Consider the following 21,611-nt stretch of genomic DNA (forward strand, 5'->3'; position numbering starts at 1 on the left):
TTTATATGTTATACTTAAGGAGTGAACAAGTCTAGCCTTAAATTTGATCTCATCTTCATTCCTAGGACTGATACTCTCATTTATTTTTTTGCCAATTAGTTGGGGTTTTTTTTAATGCAGCTTCCACAGAGCATTCCTCCTCATCTCCTACACTCTGTCTTGTAACCAGATTCAATCTTTCAATTTGGAATTCTCCCAGAAGCAGATGACATTGGGCTTCTGTATCATACGATTCTTGCTCATATTACTGGTCATATTTCTCCTATGAAAAGTCTTCTGATTAATTCTTCTCATTAGTCAAGTTGGTAAACAAATTACTGCAGGAAGCTTAAAAGCTTGGGTTGAAAGCCAGAAGAGAAGAAAAAGATATCTTGCTTGCAAGTCACTATTTTCCCTTGGAAATATCTGCTCTTCTATCAGGTTGTCATTTGAGGGTGCTAGAAGTTTTTATTACTCAGGGTTAATTGCCTCTGGCACAATAATCACAGATTTCTCTGGAGAATTACTTATACCACACATTTTCCTTCTGAAATAAAATTACTTTCCTGTCATGAGAAATGTGTCAACTTTTTAGCACTTCTTTAAAAAAGTAGGAAAAATGGCATTAGGACCAGTATTCCTATGCCTTTTAGTTCTGTTTTTTCTTCTCTCCTAATGATATTGTTTTAGGATATTGTGTTCTGTTTCTAGATAAAACATCTAGGTAAAACATCTCCAGTTTGACACCAGTGGAAACACTGTCATACATTAGTCTAATAAATTTGCTTTCCTGGGTGACTGGTCTTCAGCTTGTATGTGAACACTACACTGCACTGCAAAAAGGCCTTGGACTGCTTTTAATTTATCTATTTACACAGTTCAGATATAGATCATCTTTCTGGATAGTCAAGTAATCAGGAGTGCTTTTTAGGTATATGTTTGTATCCTATAGTGGCTTTTTTGTAGCGCATTAGGTCACTGAAAGCCTTGTGGAAGTAGAAATCCATAGCTCTGTGTAACTGCTTGCAAATCTTTCCAAATAGTTAAGTGTATCTTAAATATATTTCTGTAATGTGACAGGTAAGGATAATATATCAGTGTATGTAATTCTTGGTTTGGAGATACTCTTCCTGAAATTTTTGATATTTTTTTCAGTCAGTGACTCTTTCATTAGTTGGGATGTAATTCTGAAATTTCTAATTCTGTGCTCCTCCACGGAAAAGAAACTTGAGGCTTTCACGATCCCAGGGCTGGCAGCATTAAGGAGGATATGTCTTTTGATTGACTGTGGCGTCTGCCAAAACCCTGTGTTCACAACTCCAGAGCATGTGGAGGGCAGGATAGAGTTGTCATTGACATCCCCATCATATTTGCGTTTAGTAAACATGCTTCTTGTGCGTTCCAATGATTTAGGAATGGGAAAATATATTTTGCCTTTGAACAAAAGCCACTGAAGATTTTCTGAAAAATGCTTGATTGGAAGTGTGACAAATTGAAGACATTTGGAATTTTTCCAAAGAGATTTTCAGATGTTGGGCAGATGTTATTGTTTGCTGACCTAGGACTTTGCAAAATCTCAAAAAATAATTTGATGCTCTAACAAAGCATTGATCACGCACACTAAATAGCCCTGGTAGATTAATTCCCTTACGGCTTGCACTTCCAGGGTTATGGTTAAATGACCACCCCATGTCATCAAACATACAGAAGATGCCTTTGCCACTCTGAGGGGATGATCCCAGCATTTAAATAATGATTTACTGATGCTTTTATTAGAACAATTATTGGTTATTTCAGACTTGAAATGGGCAGATTAAGCTCTGTGAACCTCACAGCTGAAACCTCACAACAGTGGCAATTTTCAGTGATTAAAGTAATTTACTTTATCTATAAAATGTAAAGATATTTCATAATAGCCATACAGCAAGTACAGGGAGGTGTAGCTTTCCTGGAGATAATCAGACCTCTGGGGATAAAGGGTCCTGGCTGCACCTCTTGCATTGTGAGACCCAGAGGGCTTTATTATCTATGATTACCACACCCCCATTTCCATGTCTTTTTGCTTAATTAATCACAGTAACATTATTGCCCAACTTCAGACAACAAATATAATGAGAGGGGCTTTAAAAGATTCAAAGACTAGAGGAAAAACAAGAGATCCCATAGGAAAGTGCCTATAGTGAAACTGAGGTTTACAAATCACCAAAATCTATTAAGAATGATGCTTATATTTTGTAAAGTGCCTTCTTTAATATAAATATAATTATGTTTTAAATATTGTAAATGTGTATATGCAATATAAAACATATACTTGTTTTGAACAGAGAAGATAAGGTTTTATTAAGTACAGTCTAATGTGCATTTTATGTCTTCTCTGCCTTTCTAAATGACCAAATAATCATGCAATTTGCAGACATAAATACAGAGTAAAATCTGCAGGTATTATGTGTTAGAACTGACTTCTGAAGAAGCTTATATGGTTAAACTTCTACTATATTGTAATCATCTCTCCTTTTAGTATATCCTTCTCTGCCACACTTGACAGTTGTTCTTCCTGTACATCTATATAATTATCTGTAAAACTGGTGCCTGACTTTTAAAAAGTTGAGTGAAACATAATTAGTTTATCTGTTATTCCCTTCTTTACACTTAGTAACGTTAGACTGTGGGCAGAAGTCTTTTATTGTAGCTCCAGTCCTGTCAGAGAGAGTTTTATCTAAAACTGCATAGAACTAATTTTGTGTTGACTCTGCATTTTAAAAACTCGTTGCTTTTCATAGGACTCACCAAATTTTTCTGATAATTTGGTTGAAATTTGAACAGCCTTTTAGTAGACAAAAAAGTAGTCATTTTGAAGTCATGAAAGATCCTATTCAAGGAAACCAGGTTTTCTTGAGCTTTGAGATTTCTAGAATTTCTTGTCTATAAATCAAAATATAGCAGATTTGCACAGCACAGCCACTGTTGCTGTATGTTTTTTGAAATGGAGGCTAACAAGGTAGGTCATGTTTCAGTCATCTGTCTGAGGCACAGATAGTCTAAACTGGAAGACAAAATGAATTTTCAATTGGTGTTTTCACCTTTTTCCTCAAATATCAATTTGTTTAGGTAGCTGGTCAGCTCCTGGAGATTGGAATACGTGTTGACCTGCCTCATTTGGACAGGCAGCTGACTAAGATTTGGGGGTCAGGAGGAAGGCTAGATAATTTCTGAAAGCCATTCTTGTGCTCCACTAATTTTAAGTAGAGGAAGGGCCATTAGTTTTGTAATTCACTGTGATTATATTGACTGCTTTCATCTCATGGTGGTTTTAAAGCTGGTCTGTCATCCCATCAATGGAAAAATGCATAAGAAGATCAGAAAATTTCTGTGTGTGAACAGCAGCAATACCTCCTTCTCTAAAAGCCTCTTGTATGGTATACTTAAAACTTCTGACCAAGGTGTTTGAATCGTACTCATTAATTTATCTTTGAGAGAAACAAAAGCCAAACTTCATTAGGGTAGTTCTCAGTATGTGCACCTGTAGGGTCTACGATTCCTCTGGTGACAGACAGTTTCCTAATTTAAAAATATTTCTGTTGTTTTGATGTTGAGGGTCTCAGTAGTAGAAACATCAGATAAATAACAGAGCAGGTATTTCATATTTAATTCAAGTTGAGATGCCCCTGACTCTTCCCTATCATTATCTGACAGACAGTAAGAAGGATATCCATCTTGGGAAGATTTTGCTGTGTTCTTGGCTCTGAAACTTGGTCTATGACATGATAACACTGTCACAAGACAATATATTTGTGACTGTCTTAAGCTTTGTAATCAAAAAGGTGGTTTTTTTTACTTTTTAAGTCATGTATATTATACTGGAGCAACATGAACCAGGTAAGACAAAATAAATGTCTTGCCACGAAGAACTGTAAGTGGTCCATCAAATACTCTAACATTTACATACATTGCATTCCATTCTATAACTTTATCTCAAATCTAGGTTTTGATGAGCATCTAAAACGAAAGATAAATGAAGAAAATAATCAACTCAAACACACCTCTTTGAACCAGTATCTTTTAGTCTTGAAGATAAAAGAAAAAAAAACTCCAAATCACATACTAGTAATATTCCCAGAAGCTCTAAGGTGTGCTGTAAAAAGCACTCACATTAGGTATCACGTGGATTCCAGTGAGAAATACTGGTTCAGTATTTGAAAAAATAACCACTAAAAACCAAAACAACAGAAGAAAGGAAAACCACCAAAACATAACAGCAGAAATAACAAACAGCCAAAAACAAAAATAAAAGGGAGAAATTGCAGTTTTGAGAAATACACATCAAGCATTTTCAATGTTACATTCTTATACCACCCCCATCTCAGTATCTTTCAATTGGCTTTAATTTCTGATTTAATACTTTGTATTTACATTAATGTTTACTTTGAAATTTACTACCACTCAACTCTAGAGCAAACCTCTTTTTTTTTTTTCCTTTTCCATTATATCTGCACCGAAAGTGTTAATTTTGAAATGTGATTTAAAAACTTAGTATATTTATGAAGATTTTTGTAGTGCAATTTTCAGACAAGAAAATTGTTGGTCTTGCACTGTCAGCCAGTGGCCTGTTAATCATGCATTTTTTGAATTTTCATATGGATTTCTATCTCAAGTGGTTGCTGAGCTGATGTTGAAAACATTAAGCATTTTCTAAAACTCCACTTTTATGTTCCCAAATGTTTACTTCCTTATTCCCAAACTTATGTGAAGGATACTCATTCAAAACCATGGTAGAACACGTACTACATGTAAAGGTCCTGTAGTCATTCCTAATGCCTAGACATAGCCTTTGGAATTCTTTCAAGGAAAATTATTCATCCTGACATTTGGCTACATGTGGAAGAAGATACAGATTGTTTTCCTTAGCATGGGCTCTCCATCAAACACAACAGACTGAGCCACAAGTCAGTATTCTGGGAAGGTCACTGTGCTCCCTAATCCTGCTGTTTGTAGTTCAGTTTTATCAGGGTGTGATAATAGACCAAATTCATTTAGGGAGTGGGAAATGTGTTCAGAAGTGGAAAATTGGTGGAATTTGAGGGGGAAAATGGGAAAAACTTATTTCTCTACATAAATTTACAGGCGTGGAACCTTTGTGAATGAAGTTCTTTCAGAAGTGTTAGTTGAATATAAGCTATACATAGAGCCAAACTACCCTGATCCTCTTTTTTGTGTCTGAACATAATTGAAAGACCCACATGTCCACTTTCAATTTGATAATTTAAAGCATTTAAGTATCAGAAAGTGGAGCAATGGGTGGAAATTCATGTGATTGCTGTTGCTTCACCCTCTTACAAAAGACAGAGCCATGAAAGATATGCAAATTGTCCATAATTATACTTTTAGATGGTTACTTAAGTACCTGTCTTTTTCACACTACAGGCACAAAGTTAGTATACCTCAGATATGCTAATAAAAACAAATGTTTGTGGTTTCTGGCAAAATAAAAGCTCCAGCAGTTCTCTGTGTGTACTCTGTACAACTGTTAGGCAATGTCATGATGCTTACTGAGATAAGCTTGGGTAAAGCTGCTACAGCATAAAGATTAAGGCTATTTTATATTCTTTGATTTTTATTTAAATGCTCCCTGCATTTAAATTAATGTTTTGCTAATTTTAGCTGATGTATTAATACATGTGTCTCAGCTATGTATACATACAATATGAAACCCAAGTAAGTCTGGAAAACGTACTATTTCTTCTAGGTGGTGGATTTGCTCACAGGACTCAATAGGATTTTCAAAGTGTTTACATTATGGACTGAGTTTAGACATATCTTTACAGAGTTTCCTTAATTAATGGTGATGGTTAATGAGTGCCTAACATTCTCTGTCCCTTTAATTTCAGATGTTGTCACTTAAATCCAGAGTGACTTCTGCTCCTTACATACCTCCCTACTACTTTTCTTAGCACTACTGAGAAAACAGTTTCCACTCTGTGTTAATGATGATAGAACCTGACCCTCTGTAAATGAGAAATGAGTTCTCATAAAGACTAACAAATCCAAAGGGTGGGAGGATTACTGCCTTTTTGCTAGCTGTTCCTGTAAAAGTTTAGGAAAATCATGCCTCTGAGTTCAGGGTATTTCATCACCACTGTGTAACAAGTAGGGATTATTGAATTCAGGATAGTAGACTGAGTCTGAGCCTGTGCTCCTCTCAGTCTCCAGAGACCTGAAAAGACCAGAATTAAGCTTTCAGTTTTGATCTAACTTGTAATTGATCCTCCAGCAAACAGAACTTACTTCTAGAACATTATGCCTATATTGTGACTTTGATTTTATTCTTCTGAAAGTACTTTATTACACATTTCTCTTCCTAATCAGACACTCTTTTTGTGTATTTCATGTGTCACTCAAATCTCCACATTCCTCAAATTAATCACACATCAGATTAATTGTACTTGGTAATCAAACACTCTTTATCATAATTATCTTACCATTAAACCTAGTGATCTGAAAGTTTGCCACCAGGTTTTAAACCTTTCTTGTATATTGCAGAATAATTCATACATCAAGGTTATTGGTATAATTTAAAGGATTTTAATAATTGTTTCTCAGTCTATTCAGCTCATAAATGAATATTAGATCTTTAACGTCCCAGGCCTGGTGTCCTTGGATAAGGAATAAAATGGATAGTGGGTAAAACTGGATTTTTTTTACTGTCTTGATATGTGGCTGAGTTACACTACTATTGGTATATAAGTAATTAGTGCTGTTTGTCTATATATCTATTATTATTTACTTTAGTTTCCATACAGATACTTTTTATTCATTTAAAGAGGTGTATCAATGTGTGCAAAATAATTATCCAGGTTTGGTTAATTTGGAAGGTTTCCCACAGCTTTTGTAAGACTGAGTGACAATTCTTTGTTAATAATCAGGAGTGGATTCCTGTTTAGATTCTCATAAAATGTAGAAAGCTCCTTTCTAGTCCTCCCAATGCTAAAAAAAGAGAAGGGAAATGACTTTATAGAGGGTGAATGTACTTTGCTACTTCTGAGCAGAATATCTGATGTCTTCTTCATTATCTTCTAATTAGAACTACTCAAACAAATTTAGGTTCATGTTACTCACAGACGTGAAACTGTGGTCTTTCTGTGCTCATTTTACTGCAGCTCACTTCAGCAGTCCTGCTCATATCCTAAAAAAAAAAACCAAGGAATTTTTTATTTCTTTGGAATTTTGGAATTTTTGTATTAAGTGCAGAAGAGATCATGTGACAGATGCACTTTACAGAAGTGTTGAAATTGGAGTGAAGATCCGTGGAAACACAACAAAGGTAGTTCCTCTCCCTCCCATGAATGGGTTTGGGTGATGCAAAAACTTAACTCTTGAGATGTTAGTTACCTTGAGCAGATAACTAGGTTTGTAAAAGTTTTTTTTTTCAAGCAAAGTTACAAAACCCTTAGGCATGTCCTAATTCTTAGTAATATATAAAAAAAAGGAATCCACTCTGGACAGTCTGAGTGCAGTAAGGAAGACAATTTGGCAGGTGAGGCATTCTTTGGTAGAAGTATATAATGCTGAACTGCAATACTTAACTGGGTCTCTATGGGCCATCAAGAACACATAAAGACTGCCAACATCTCTTATAGATCTTTCCACAGATCCTATTACAATTCACACTAAAGGTATCCTCTACCTGTCTTTCCTGAGGGGTCCAATTAAGGTAAGGATTTATTGAAGACTCGTACAGACCTGAGGCTTGCACAGCGCAAATGTGAGAAGAACATGATGCTTCTTCCCTTTTATCTCAAGAGCACTCCCTGTGCAAGATCTCGTGCTAGCAGTCAATCTAAAAAAGGATTTTCTAGTTGGGAATTCTCCCATTTATTGCTTATAACTTGTTATACTTCGCATAATTATATAGAGAGGGAAATTACCTTATTTCTTTCATCTCCTAATGGCTATCCAGACAAGTGTCCTCAGAACATGCAAAGGCCAGGATATGGCCTGCATGTCAGACAAATTTTCCAAATGCTGATCTATAAGGAAGATGTCTCTTTTCCTATCTCCTAAGAACAAGTTATCCAGCTGCTCTTTCTGTATGGTGATGAGACAACTTTTAGGCCGTGGATTTCATGAGATGTCAAAGGATGGAATTTATCCCAAAGTAACCTTGTGTATAAATGCCTACTCATCTCATGTTTACCTCAAAGACGTAATTTCTTTCTTATGCAGTTTTTGGATGTGATTGTTCCATAACACGCCTGGCCAAGCTACAGAAGCTCCAAGGAAAATTTGCTGTGAGCAGCTCCTCAGTCTGTAGGATACATAAAATAGCAGTGCTGTGGCTGAACCTAAGTTGTGGTAAAGGCAGGGATTCATACCAGAGCTGCCAGCAGTTTCCTGAGCTGAGCACAAAAAGGGCATGGAATTCTGGTTATCCAATTGTAGCAGTACAGAAGGCCAAGTTTCTCCTCAACTAGATATTGTCAGGCCTTCATGAGCATTAGAAACTATACATTACAGAGGTGGATGCTGGCTGGTAATGCAACACCATTCTGTTTTATTAATAATAGGATAGTAATGGAATAGTGACTAATGTCAGAGTATATTAAAAAAAACAGAGAGTGTACCAGGATGGATAAACATAACTGAATTGTTGTGATAAAAGGAATTTATTTCTCCCAGTGAATATTGCGTTAAAATGTAGAGTTTGCAGTTTTGGTTTGTTTCTGTCAGTTAAACACAGATTTATACAACTCTACTTACAATGTTTTAGTATTCATATCCTTATTTTTACATTGTTAAAGAATGAAGAGAGAAATTTGCAATTTGAAATTAATGACATTTGGTTTTACTAAAAGTAAGTAGAGAGCCATATCAATAAAGAATAGACATTAGGATTATGAAGAAAATAATTTGTCAAAATCCTTGCCTGTAAGCAGGATCTGCTTGGAGATTTTATTTGTCATATTATCTTGGTTATTTAGGGAAAGACATATGATCTGCTCAAGGTAAATAGCTTGAAAGCATTTCCACCTGCAGCTGAATCTGTTTATGTGTTGGTGTAGTTGGGGCCTTCAGGGCTCCTTGTAGAGCCTGAGGCAGTGTCTTATATAGCACAATGTTAGTGCAGCAACTCATTAGTTACCACTGCAAGAGCGTTAGGATAAATACATCCTAGTGAGGGGACTTTAATAAGGGACCTGTCTGTACCAATAATTTACTGAACACCAAGTTGTCCAGCTATTTTGAAGGACTTGAGTGTTCTTATACATTTTCTATTTCTGTAAATGAAAATTTGGGGAAAAATAAGGCATTGCAGAATGCAAATGCATTCAACCTATTAGAGGTGACTGATCCTGGCAGCAGAAAATCATTGGACAGTACTTTACATCCAGATGTGGCCACCTGTGAATCTATCGAGGCCAGCAGGGATGCAGAGGGATGTCACCACACAGATACGGAGACGTTGCTGGACATCAGATTTCATGGAATCCATTTTACACCGGCATTATAAACCACAATAAACATCTTTACCATGCTTTCTAAATATGACTTGACACTACTGTGATACTGTTAATAGAAGTCCATGCATGCATTGCTAGCAGGTAGTATACCAAAGTAAAATTACCATGAAGTCCATATTTTGGGTAGACTTGTAATTGCAATTCAAGCAAAGATGTATTAAATTAGAAAGATGTAGCTTCTGTCTTTCATCTAGTTGGTTATACATGTTAATGGTACTGAACAAAAAAACCAAAAACATCTGTCATACCCAAAGTTAATTTTTAAAGTTCATCCTTTTGCTAATAAATAAATACATTTAACAAATATCCTCATGCTTTTCATGCTCACTTATTTGCTTCCTAGAACAGCTTTTCTGTCTTTCTACATCAGGCATTCTGGGGAAACTTCCACACTCTCATGGTGTGACCATAATAAATGAAATGCAATGGAGTCCTTTCCTAAGCCTACAGTTCCTGGGTGTTATGATAAAGCATATGCTAATAGAGTGTGTGAGCTTATTGGGAGTTCTTGAAAAATGCCATCTGCTACAGTTTTTGCAGCTGAAAGTTATATTCAATCAGAGGTAAATTTTTATATGATCAGTCTACTGCATGGAAATATATGCCTGGAATTAAAGTTCACCTGAACTATGAGAAACCCTTTTTGCATGTAGTTACTTTTGAAGGTTTAGCCTAAGATTTCAAAGATGAGACTGATACTAGAAAGGAACCTGATCTACATATGCAAGTCCACTCTTAAAGTACTCTGTGGCTCATGAAAATGCCTCTTTTTCACTTGAATGCTTGGAAACAGTCTTTAAGTATGAAAACTAAATGAACTGAAGAGCAACCCTATATTTTGCATCTGACTACTCAGTGAATCTATATTCCTCATCTGTAACATATAGTGTTAATGCTTAAAATCAGCATGACTGCTAAAACCCACCTCCACAAAAATTATTTAAAGATTTAAAGCAATAGTAGATGGTAAAAAGCATCGCAGTTTCACCAGAATCCAAATCAGTCTTTCTGCATTAATTTTCTTATATTTAGATAAAATCTGTCAATAGATCTTTTAGATACTTTTGGGGAAATTAAAACAATTAGCTCAATTTGTCAATAAAAACCTGAAATTAACTAGCTTTGCTGCTAATTTACTGAAAGAGAGAGCCTTATCTATTCTTCCTTTTTAACAAACTTTGACCACACTCGATCTGGGGAGCTCCATACAAAAGATATACAGGACTGGAAAAAAATAACTGATTAAATTTTAACCAGCTGCTGGGCAGATAGTTTGCCTGAGGCACTTTAGTCAGTTTCAAAGGGTCTTTTTATTAATTTTGCATTTTGTATTTTGTTAGTGGAAAGAGCTGGCTCTGTTGGGACTGCCAAAAGCTATAGGCAGCGAATCTTACAGCAGCAAAGAGGAAGCTGTAGAGCATGCCAAGTAGATTTAGCACACTGAGCACTCTAAATTACATTTGTTTTATCAGTTCTAAAAATATATTAACTTCAGGTGTAAGCTCTTTGAATAAAGCCTTAAAGATAGTACATTCAGTTCCTCCTCTGTTTATACAAGGCTTTCATTTTGTCTATAAAAATAAACCACTGTAGTCTTTGCCAGATAGCTACCCATGTAATTTAAATCTTTCCTACCTATGATTGTTGGTGCATTCTTTGTTGGTCTGTTTTCTTACTCACACTGAACTTATGTTCTTACTGAAAAAAAAGTACTGTGAGTTTTATCTAGATCCTCCTCACATTCCACAACATTCAGGTGCAGCTTTTATAGCAAAAATATTGATGTCTAAGTGCAATCAATATTTAAATAAACATGTTCTGCTTTCATGTGAATGGAGCCCAGCATCTGTATCAGCATGTGGAAAGTGCTGCATGTAGCATATTGCTCAGACAATTTGTGAACACAAGTTAGAACTCAGGGGTTAAATGGAAAAACAAACCTCTCTTGTGATGCTGGGAATTTCACAAGTTCCACTCAGGCAGCTTCAAACAGCATTAAATACAAAGGAAAAAAGTATACCCTCAGGCTAGAATTTGTAGAAGACTTACCTGCAGTAGAATGGAGCTAAAATTAAGCTGGAAGACAAAGCATTTGGGTTTACACTTAGAAAATTGAATGGCCGAGTATATAATTTTAGAATGCATATCATACTGTTTTTCCAGCTTAATTGCATCTTTTAAGATAGTCTTCTTTTTCCCCCCCAAAAAAATCTTTAGCCCAAATCAATATATGATAGTGTTACTACTGCATTATTTAATGTGTTCTACAAGTATTTTTGTGTGTGATCCTGTGATGGAAAACCTCATTGGTATCACTTGTATATAAAGGAGGATGTTCTTGCTGTTCCTGAAGGTAACAGTAAACCTGATAGTAGCAAAATTAACTTCACAGGACAAAACTGAGCCCAGAGTAATTGAAAACCCCAATAATTTGCATCCATATCTTTTGCAAAAGAATGTATTGTCATGTTTTGAGTAGTATTAAAAAAAAATGTTGTTATACTTTGATTTACCTAAGTTTAACTAATATGTATAAGAGCAAATTAACCCTTTGAAAAAACCAAAGCAGCAGAAAAACAAAACCTGGAAAACTTTAAACTGTATCAGGAAATCTTCAAATTGTGCCAGTTCCTCCATCTGTGATTAAATTAAGTTCTATTCAGGGATGTACCAATTAAGAAGAGAAAAAAGATGATGTGGGACTGCTGAGACTGTCAACTCAGTTGTGCTGTGTGAGAACACTGAAATTACTTATCTTTCAAGGTTCATCTGAAGGTCCAGCTCTGGGCACAAATAAATGCTTAGCTTATGAGATACAGTATTTCTGTGAAGGTCTAAGCTCTTGCTTAAGTTTTTAATGGAACTGGGGGCAGGAAGATAACAGCATCTACATTGTGTTCATCACATGGAACCATGCTCGAGTTGGAAGTGCTGGCTGGAAACACCAAGGGGGGCTTGGATTCTGGGTGGCATAAAACTACAATAACACAGTCTCTGCTGTGTAGATAACAGCTAACTCTCCTATAAAATTAGGCAGCACAGTGGCTACAAGCCACACAAACCTGCTCTGTATTCAGAATAGCTTCTTTCTTTGACTGTTACAATCCAGTACTTAAACAGACAATTTCATCAATGCAATAACCTAAAGGAAAACAGAAGTCTCTTCTTTCTTTCATTACTGCATGCTCTCTGTACGTCTTACAACAACTGACAGCAGTTGCTGATGAGAAGATCTAATTCTGTAGTCCCTGTGAAACACTGGGAATGCCAAAGAATACAGTATGCTCCCTTTTGAGTCAGCAGATATTTATATACGGTGCTTAACTTTAGCTAAAGTAACATGTACATTTTCCAGGTACAATGTCAAAATTTCTGCCTCAGTGGAAACTTGACGGACCCTTGCAGTCCCATTTAAAATCACGAGGGGATCATCCTCCTTTGTGACAGAGCAAGTAAATTGGTAGAATTTCAGACTGTGGCAATGCTGGAAAGCAAGATGTTTTTTCATGTCTTGTGTCCTTTCTCTTTCTTGACTGTAAAGCAGCAGCTGTTTGATATTAGAATAGAATTTGCCTTTTCAGCTAGGCAGAATGATTTATTTCTGAGTTGATTAATTATCTAAGCGTTATATTTTGAGGTAGCGTTAATATTATCAAAACAATTCTGCAAATTTTCAGCCATAGGGTCACTTGTTTTCTCTCTATTGTATGTTCTACAGTAATGGATGCCATATCATGGTCAAATCAATGTTAATGAAAAGTCATCACAAGTGTACAGTTTCATAAACTTGGAGACAGTATTACCAAAAAAGATTAGTGAGCTTGGACCTGTTTTGTATATTCCAAATTTACCTGAAGGTGTACTCTATGTACTCTATGATGTACTCTATGGCAGCAACAAGACATGTATTCAAATATTCCCATAAAACTGGTGCTGCTGGTCAGCCATCCTCCCTGCCTCTCTGGGGGTGTCTGAAAGGATGCTAGACCAGGTTACAAGTACTTTCCACTCTGCATTCTTTTGAGCTTCCTGTATTTCTTCTCACTGACTATCACAGTTGTCACACTTGTATTGAAAAATATAAGTTGCTCTGCATAAAACAATATTTCACAAGCAGGAAGCAGTAGTAGGAAGAATTGGAATATGATTTTTAAGAATGAAAATTAGGACAAATGGCCCAATATACTTCTTGCCTCAGACATCTTTCCCAAGTTTTCCTAAACTTCAAAACATTAGTTGGGTGAAGTGTTCAATATTCTGTCATTTTGTTCACATTAAATGATGAGATGCATTGTCTTACTGCTGTGAAGTTAGATCTTGGCATAATTCTTTCAATTTACCTCTATGCTGGGTTATTAACAAGGATTTTTCCTCCCTTAAGTTCCCTTTCATGTACAGTGACATGCAGGTACACAAGCATTCAAGACTCATAACATTTTCCTCTGATGTTCCATTTAAATTAGGGAAAATCACTCTAATGATTAAGGGGAGGGAACACAAAAGCAGCATGAGCTTATCTGAAATGAATTCTTCTTTAGGTTTCAGTGACTACCTCCTGAAAAGTTGTGTTTTATCTGATTCTACATGTAGAATAAAATGGCTCACTGATATTTTATCACAGAAGAAATACATGCCTCCTATTGTGCCTCAGGAATAAGCAGGCTGCTTATACCTGCTCTACCACTCTTTTCACCCAACTTTTGAACCTGAACATGCTCTCACTGTACCAGTGTGGTGCTGAGAAAAGGCAGTTTTGTGTGTCTTTGCATCATCTTACAGCATGTTGTGTTAGCTGGTGTGAGAGAATACTACAGGTGAGACGAATGCAAAGGTTTTACTAATTTTGCATTATTGCCCTCTGAATGGCCAACACGGAGGATTATGCAGTAGCCAGATGCCTTGTTGTATTAATACTCTCCAGGGGCAGAACACGGAAATGTCTTCCCATAATTTTTCAGTTGCTCCTGATAAAGTTCCTGAACCCCCTGTACAATGTCAAATAGCCTCTTTTGTCTCACAGCAGACCCAGGAATCTAGAAGACTAATAAAGAGTAGCAAAAGTGGTGCTAAAGCTGTATTCTGCATGTTTTGGCTGGTTGTGATATCCATATATTTAAAGCTGATGATTTAATCTCAATAACGTTAAACTGAAAGTGTAAAGTTAAACTTTTAGAAAGGAAATAATTACCTTGTGCACACAGTAGCCAAATCATTCCCCCCCCGCCCAATCCTGAGTTCCAGATTTACTTTGAACTAGGGATAAGAGAACTCATTATGGAAAATTTCAAACCAGCTCGCAAATTGTGGGTTCAAAAGTATCTCTGAAGTAAACTGATGAGCGAGATCATCAGAAAATAAGAGGTGTCTAAGAGACATTGATTTCTTTATGGCTGGCTGCAGAACATAAGGAATATTCACAGTGCTCTGCCGTAGAAAGTAGCTTCAATCCAAAAATTTTGATAAACACTTGTGGTTGCTGAACATCTCTATTTTATAATCTCTATGTTGAAACATAAATGTGAAGTGTACAGTGGTCAATTGAATAGAAAGATTTTCTCTTATGGACCAGTTAAAACATAAAAAACATGAAACATAAAATGAACATTAGGGTTCATTTTAGTGGCACCAAGCAAAGCACAATTGCTATTTACAGGTATGTTTTACTTTTCCTCTTCTTTATGCCTAACACAGGATTATGCCCTAGTTTGATATTATAACTCCCAGTACTTTTTTTTTATTGAGTCTGTATAGATAGTTTGGTGTTAAAAGAATATAATAAGATTTCCAATGAACAATGTGAATTCCCTGACTCAATACATTTAACAGCATAGAGTAAAATGTAATATGTCTTCATACTATACCTAGGTACAAGGTGAGTTTCTTATCACTCTTACCTTTACATTACAGTTCATCTACCTTTCCAATATTTACAGAATTTTTATTAATTTTGATAACTGACATATATAATATGGCTTTCAGGAAGTTGCTTCAAATTAATTTCTGCTTCACAAAAAAATTACAATCACTTGGCCAAATCCTACCATTTTTTACACTCTGTTTAGTCCTTATGAGTTAAATGGACCTTTCATATCTGTTGTGTCATATGTTTATAACAGAAGACACAGAATCTTCACATGAGGAAGCCTAGTAATTATTTTTAATAATTATTTTGTTGTAAAATGTTTTGTTTCTTTTTGATTTACTGGACAACCAGAGGTAATCAGTGTGAAATTTAACACAGGTACAGTACTTATGTGACTTAGGTTTTCAGCCTAGTTTGGGAATTTGTTTCAGGTTCTTTTATTTTCTATTTAATAGCACCAGTTAAAATTTTTCTTGGCTGATTCTTTTCGTTGGCAGGTCAAGTTTCCAGTGTTTGCTGGTTTTCTCAGCTTGGATGATCATAGAATCATAGCATGGCCTGGGCAGAAGGGATATTAAAAGTTCTCTTGTTCCAAGCCTCCTGCCATGGGCAGTGACAGCTTTCACTTGAGCAGGCTCAGAGCAACCTGGCCTTAAACATTTCTAGGGATGGGGCATCCAGAATTTCTCTGGGCAACATCTTCCAGTGCCTCACCACCCTCACAGTAAAGATCTTTGTGTGGTTAAAACTGCTGCTTATTGGTGTGCTTTGATTTCTTAACTGTTTTTAACTTTGTTTTCTTTTTTTTTTTTTTTAGTTGTTTTTTGGGATTAGCTCTTGTTTATGAAAATAGGAAAAATTGACAGGAAGTGATAAAAATAAGACAGATTCAGCCTTCAGAATACAACACTGAAGGCTTTTCCTTGCTTGAACTTCTGAGATAAGGTTCTTTGGGTTTGTTTTGTTTGTTTTATTTTTTGTGGGTTGTTTCTGTTTTGTTTTTATTTTTTTTTTTATTTTTTAATAAGAAACTGTGGTAAAGAGTTAAATATTGGAAACTGGATCTTAATTTGTAAATTGTAGTCACATTGCCTACTCAGGTATTACTAATGTTTCTCTAATTTCCCTTGGGGAAAAGGAATTTATTTTACAAAAAACCCCAAACCCATAAGTCTCAAAATTATAATAAAAACATAAGAGCAGACATTACTAATTCCAGACCTGTTGCTAGTGCAATTCTACTTTTCCACTACTATTTTTTCAAAGATATTCTCCTTTCTTGATACACTAGTGTTACTTTGACATTGACAACAAGAGTTGAAATGAAGACACAAACATTGCATTAAAACTGAACATTCGTAGCTGTAGATTTTTCTTATATTTAAAACCTTCAGTTTGTGGACTATTAACATCCTGTCAGTGCCAGAGGTTTGTTTTTCTGAAACAGCAAGAATAATTTTTTTTTTTTTTTTTTGCGAAGTCTATGAGAGGTTAAAAAGATGGTTTCAATCCAGATGAATGAAGTAGAAGAAATACTAGGAAGAGAAGATAAAACTTGGGGAAACAAGAAGGCAAAGGGTAGGTGAATAAAAAGCCAAGATGTAAAAAGATGTTATTCAGGTAATAATGAAACAGGAACCATAGAAATAAAATTAAATAGGTAGCAATTAACAAATTAGCCTAGTGCTGCACTTGGGCATTTGGAGTCCAGTCAGTATGTAATTAAAAAATTATCTAATTTAATTAAGATTAGGCAGCGGGATGCAATATGGTTCCTAATAAAGTATTACACCACAAAATACTGAAAAGCATATTAATGCTGCTTGTTTGTTTGTTTAGAGCTCAAGAAGTCTTAAGTAGATGCAGACTGTCTAGTAGGTCTGAAAAATCCAAGGATGGATTGTTATTGTTTAAATTTGTTTCCTGTGGGGAAAAGGTGAATCCCTATTTCTTGCTTTGTATCAAGGACTAGAAGAAAAAAATTCTTGTGAAATTGGCAGCTGAATGAAATGGAATATTAAATCATAGCACGGATAAATCTGCTTTACAATCTAGTCTGAGTACTCCTGCTAAGTGAGTTCATTTGGCCTGTGTGTGTGTTTAACACAGCTGAACACAAGGTCTCATGTCTAGGAATTCAGGTATATTAGTCAAACTTAGGAAACAGAAGACCTTATTATAAGGTAATAATATTGCCTGAAGTAGCAATATTGAACTTTTGGGCAGTGATTGCCCAGGATTTAGGTTTTTTTATAGTTCATTCAATATTTTAATAAATGCATATTTTTTAGGATTTGAATACCCCTAGCAGCCCAATAGAAAGGCATACCTGCAAATTGGATCCGTACTCAGAAAACTAGAGTCCTGTGGCTGGGACAAGTGGGAAACAGATCTCAAACGTTACTCCACAAAAAGGTGTTTCTACTCCACATCTTTATCTTGCTGCCTCACTTACCCAGTGTGGGTCACAGTTTACTTGCAAAGTTTGGTAACACCTGGTTGGTGTCAACACCTAAAATTCGAATATTTGCTGTTAAATTGACTTTGTGTAAACATGTAAAGCAGAGCACATAGACTCTGAGCATACATGCTGCCTTTGAAAGTTACATGTTTTAATTATAACTTTAATACACCACTATTTGCAGTTCTTGAAGGAGGAAAAGGCTTGAAATCTGTGTTATTATGCATTTCAGCTGTACACTCATGGACTTGTCCTTCTGCATATGAAGATTTCCATGTAAACAAAGATGGAAATGTTTTAATGTCATTTAAATCTCTTGGGTTTTATAAAATCTATATGAAAGGTTAAAATTAAAGGGTTACAAAACAAAGCATCTTTGCTTTGTGAATTATGTAATTGTAAACTAAATAAATAGTGTATATTATAAATAAATTATGTAAATTGTGAACAATGTAATTTGTGAACTAAATTTAGTTTGAGTTAATCTTGTAATTTTCTAGTTGAGTAAGTAGAATAAGGTTCATCTTAAGTTGTCCATAATCAAATTCTGATTTTCACCTTTTGTCCTTAAAGGTATTAGCAATATTTGCTTAGATGTACTAGATATACTAATATTCTGTAAATACAGAGCTATTCTGGCTCTACTTCACGTCCATTTTACAGATTTCTATTTTTACAGAAATAGAATTTTCGTGTCATGCTGCATGTGGGACAAAATCTCATGCAAGCTGGATCAAAATTGGGAAAAGGAAAGGTGAAAAATGTTTTTGAAAGGAAGATGTACCCAGCCACATCAATCCGAGTGAGTCACAAGCGGATGATTATCACAATGACCTCCTCTGTCAGGTATTAAAATGGTTGTCCAGAAAGTGCAGGGAAAGAGAGTGGAAATAAAGTATGGTCACCAGGAACAAAAACAACTTTTTTTTTTTCTTTTCAAAATTAACTATGAGTTAAGATCCTGTGTTTGAATAGGAGTTAATCACACCTAATATTGGCACTTGGATACTTGGTGAAGCCTCTTTTCTGTGTTGTAAATCCCATACATTAAAGAAAATACCCACTGGGAAACAGAAACCAGCCAGATGTCTAAAACTAAGATAAGAACAAAACCAGAAGGAAAAAAAAGTACTGGTTCTTCACAAAATTGAGCAATTGAACAACTTGAGGATTGGAGTTATGGACTTTTTAGTTTTATTTTCTGTTTCACAAAGAAACTCACCCATATAATGAATAGCACTGATTTGACAAAAGTTAATGAGTGGAGTGGATAAAAGCTAGAGATGTCTATTTTGCATTACAAAACATTTTAATGTTGGTTTTTTTTTCTGATTTGGATCAAAACCAAATTAAACATTTAATGTTTCAGAACTTTTCATTATATAAGGATATCACATAGAAGAAAGGCTGATTTTTTGAAAATGAAATTTTCTCCTCTGTGTATTTTTCTGTTGTGCCTAACTTTTATTATGCGTACAATATTTTACACTATATAGCAAGAATCAAAATATTAAATTAATTTACTGTATTTACATATAGCTTATTTAAGGACATCTGCTTTTCATTGAATGCTATTTGAAACATCCCTGCTATTGAGATTTCTGCATCTTGTGGTACATTGGAAAATTTTGTGTATGATTAATCTTTATGGGTATAAAGTTTCCAAAATAAGTGAAAAAAGTTTGACATGATAGCATGTGCTTAGATATTTCAGACTAAACCCTTCTAAATGTCAAAAAATTAATATTTTGTTGGTTTTTTTTTTTAATATAGACAAATAAAAAAATTCCCATGGGAAAGATCACTTAAGTATATGGGAAAATAAACCTAAGTCAAAACCTGTAAAAATGTTTTCAGGGAAAAAAGCTTTAGTTGGCATTAGTGGAATTTCCTGACTGAAACTTTCAGTACATAATTAGGACAAAAGTAATTTATATTTGGTTGCTTACGGTTTCAATAGATGTTCTCTTTGGAATGTTCTCTGTAAAAAAATGTTTGAAATGTCTGCATAAACTAAGAAAATGGTGCTGTCTAGCTGTGGATAAGTTACAGTCCTGGTGCCACTCTCAGTCAGTAGAATACCATTTCTACATTACTCACAAAAACAGTTTCAGCATTAAAAGGTACCATCATTTCAACCTCTGTATATATAGCAAAAAGCTAATCACATGAGTTAAAAGTATTGGCAAATTAATATCTGCACAAATCATAAATATCTTGACATCATATGTTTAAATGCTTTCTACAATCAATCCAATGACTTAGATTATTTACCTTATGAGTCCCACAAGGAAAAAAGAGCTGAAATACCTGTATCATAATATTTCTCATAACTGATTAATGTTTGCCTTGGGAATTACGTGATGTCAGTGTATTTATTTTCTTTTGCTACTTCTAGTGCTAGGTAGAATTTTCCATGAAAGTTAAATGTATTCTTGGTCCCTTAAGCAATACAGAAGGAGTAGCTAATATGTTTGTGTTACAATAGTGTATATCCATCCAGATGTATACTATGTTTTCTATTTTCCAAATGAATTTTTGGAGTCACTTGGGTTAACAGGAGAACTAATGTTTCAAGAAGAGTTTAAACAAACTGATTTGTTAATTTTTCCCTGGGGATCAAAAACAGGAAATAGGGAAATGGCTAATAAGAGCAACCTAGAGCTAGTGATATTGTACTGATAGAAGGAACTGAATTAACTTAAATGTGTTACGTTGATTTAAGATGCCTGTGATGTATTTACAAAATGTGTTCTAGCCCTGTATATACCACTGGAAAACAAACCATGCATTTTATTACTGTATATCTTAAAATATTCGTAAAAACTCAGCCAAAGCAAACTTATCTTTAATGTCACATGTATTTTCTTTAAGATGAAAAGACTTGAAAATATAAAAGAATTTGTAGGAAAAAGGTAACACACATTAATGGCTGCTCTGATTCTTCTGATCTATGAAACTTCCAGGGTTTTCCAATACTCCCTTGAACATCTTTTTCTGAATGAGGCCAGCGTTTGCAGAAGGAACCTGTGGAAGAGCTGTTTCTGCAGTGGTTTGGTCCCCTCTGGAGCAGAAAGAAGTATGTGAACAGGGAAAAGTCCCCATGTGCTTCCTAATCCCTCTGGGACTTTGTAGATCTCAGCACTGCAGGCTGGATGCAGCCACAGTGAACCAACACCATGCTGATTCCAAGCACATGGACAGACACTAATGCAGTCTGGCAACATGCCCCAGAGTCCACAATATGTATAGCTGTCACTCAGCATGAGTAAGTTTAGTGGGCTGGCTCTGGCTGGCTGCCAGATACCCACCAAAGCCACTCTATCACCCTCCCAGCTGGACAGGGGAGAGAAAATATTACCAAGGTTCATGAGTTAAGGTCTCAGAGAGATCACTCACCAAATAACATCACAGGCAAAACAGACTCAAATTGGAGATATTAAGCAAATGTATTGCTAACAAAATCAAAGCAGGATAATGAGAAGTAAAATAACTCTGAAAAACACCTTCCCCACACACAGTTCTCCTTTCCAGACTTGCTTTCTCCTTCCGTGACACAGGGAGACAGAGAATGGGAATAATGGTTAGCTCACCACACTTTGTTTCTGCTGCTGCTCGGGGAGAGAAGTCCTTCCTCTTCTCTAGCATGGGGTCTCCATGAAGTTCTCCATGAACTCCTCAAACGTGAGTCCATCCCACAGGTGACAGTTCTCCATGAACTGCTGCAAAGGTAGCCACTCTTGCAGCAGGTGCAGTTCTTCAAGGACAGGCTGCTCCAGCTCCTGTGTCCCAC

The sequence above is a fragment of the Poecile atricapillus genome, chromosome 1, assembly GCF_030490865.1.
Source record: "Poecile atricapillus isolate bPoeAtr1 chromosome 1, bPoeAtr1.hap1, whole genome shotgun sequence".
Classification (NCBI taxonomy): Eukaryota; Metazoa; Chordata; class Aves; order Passeriformes; family Paridae; genus Poecile; species Poecile atricapillus.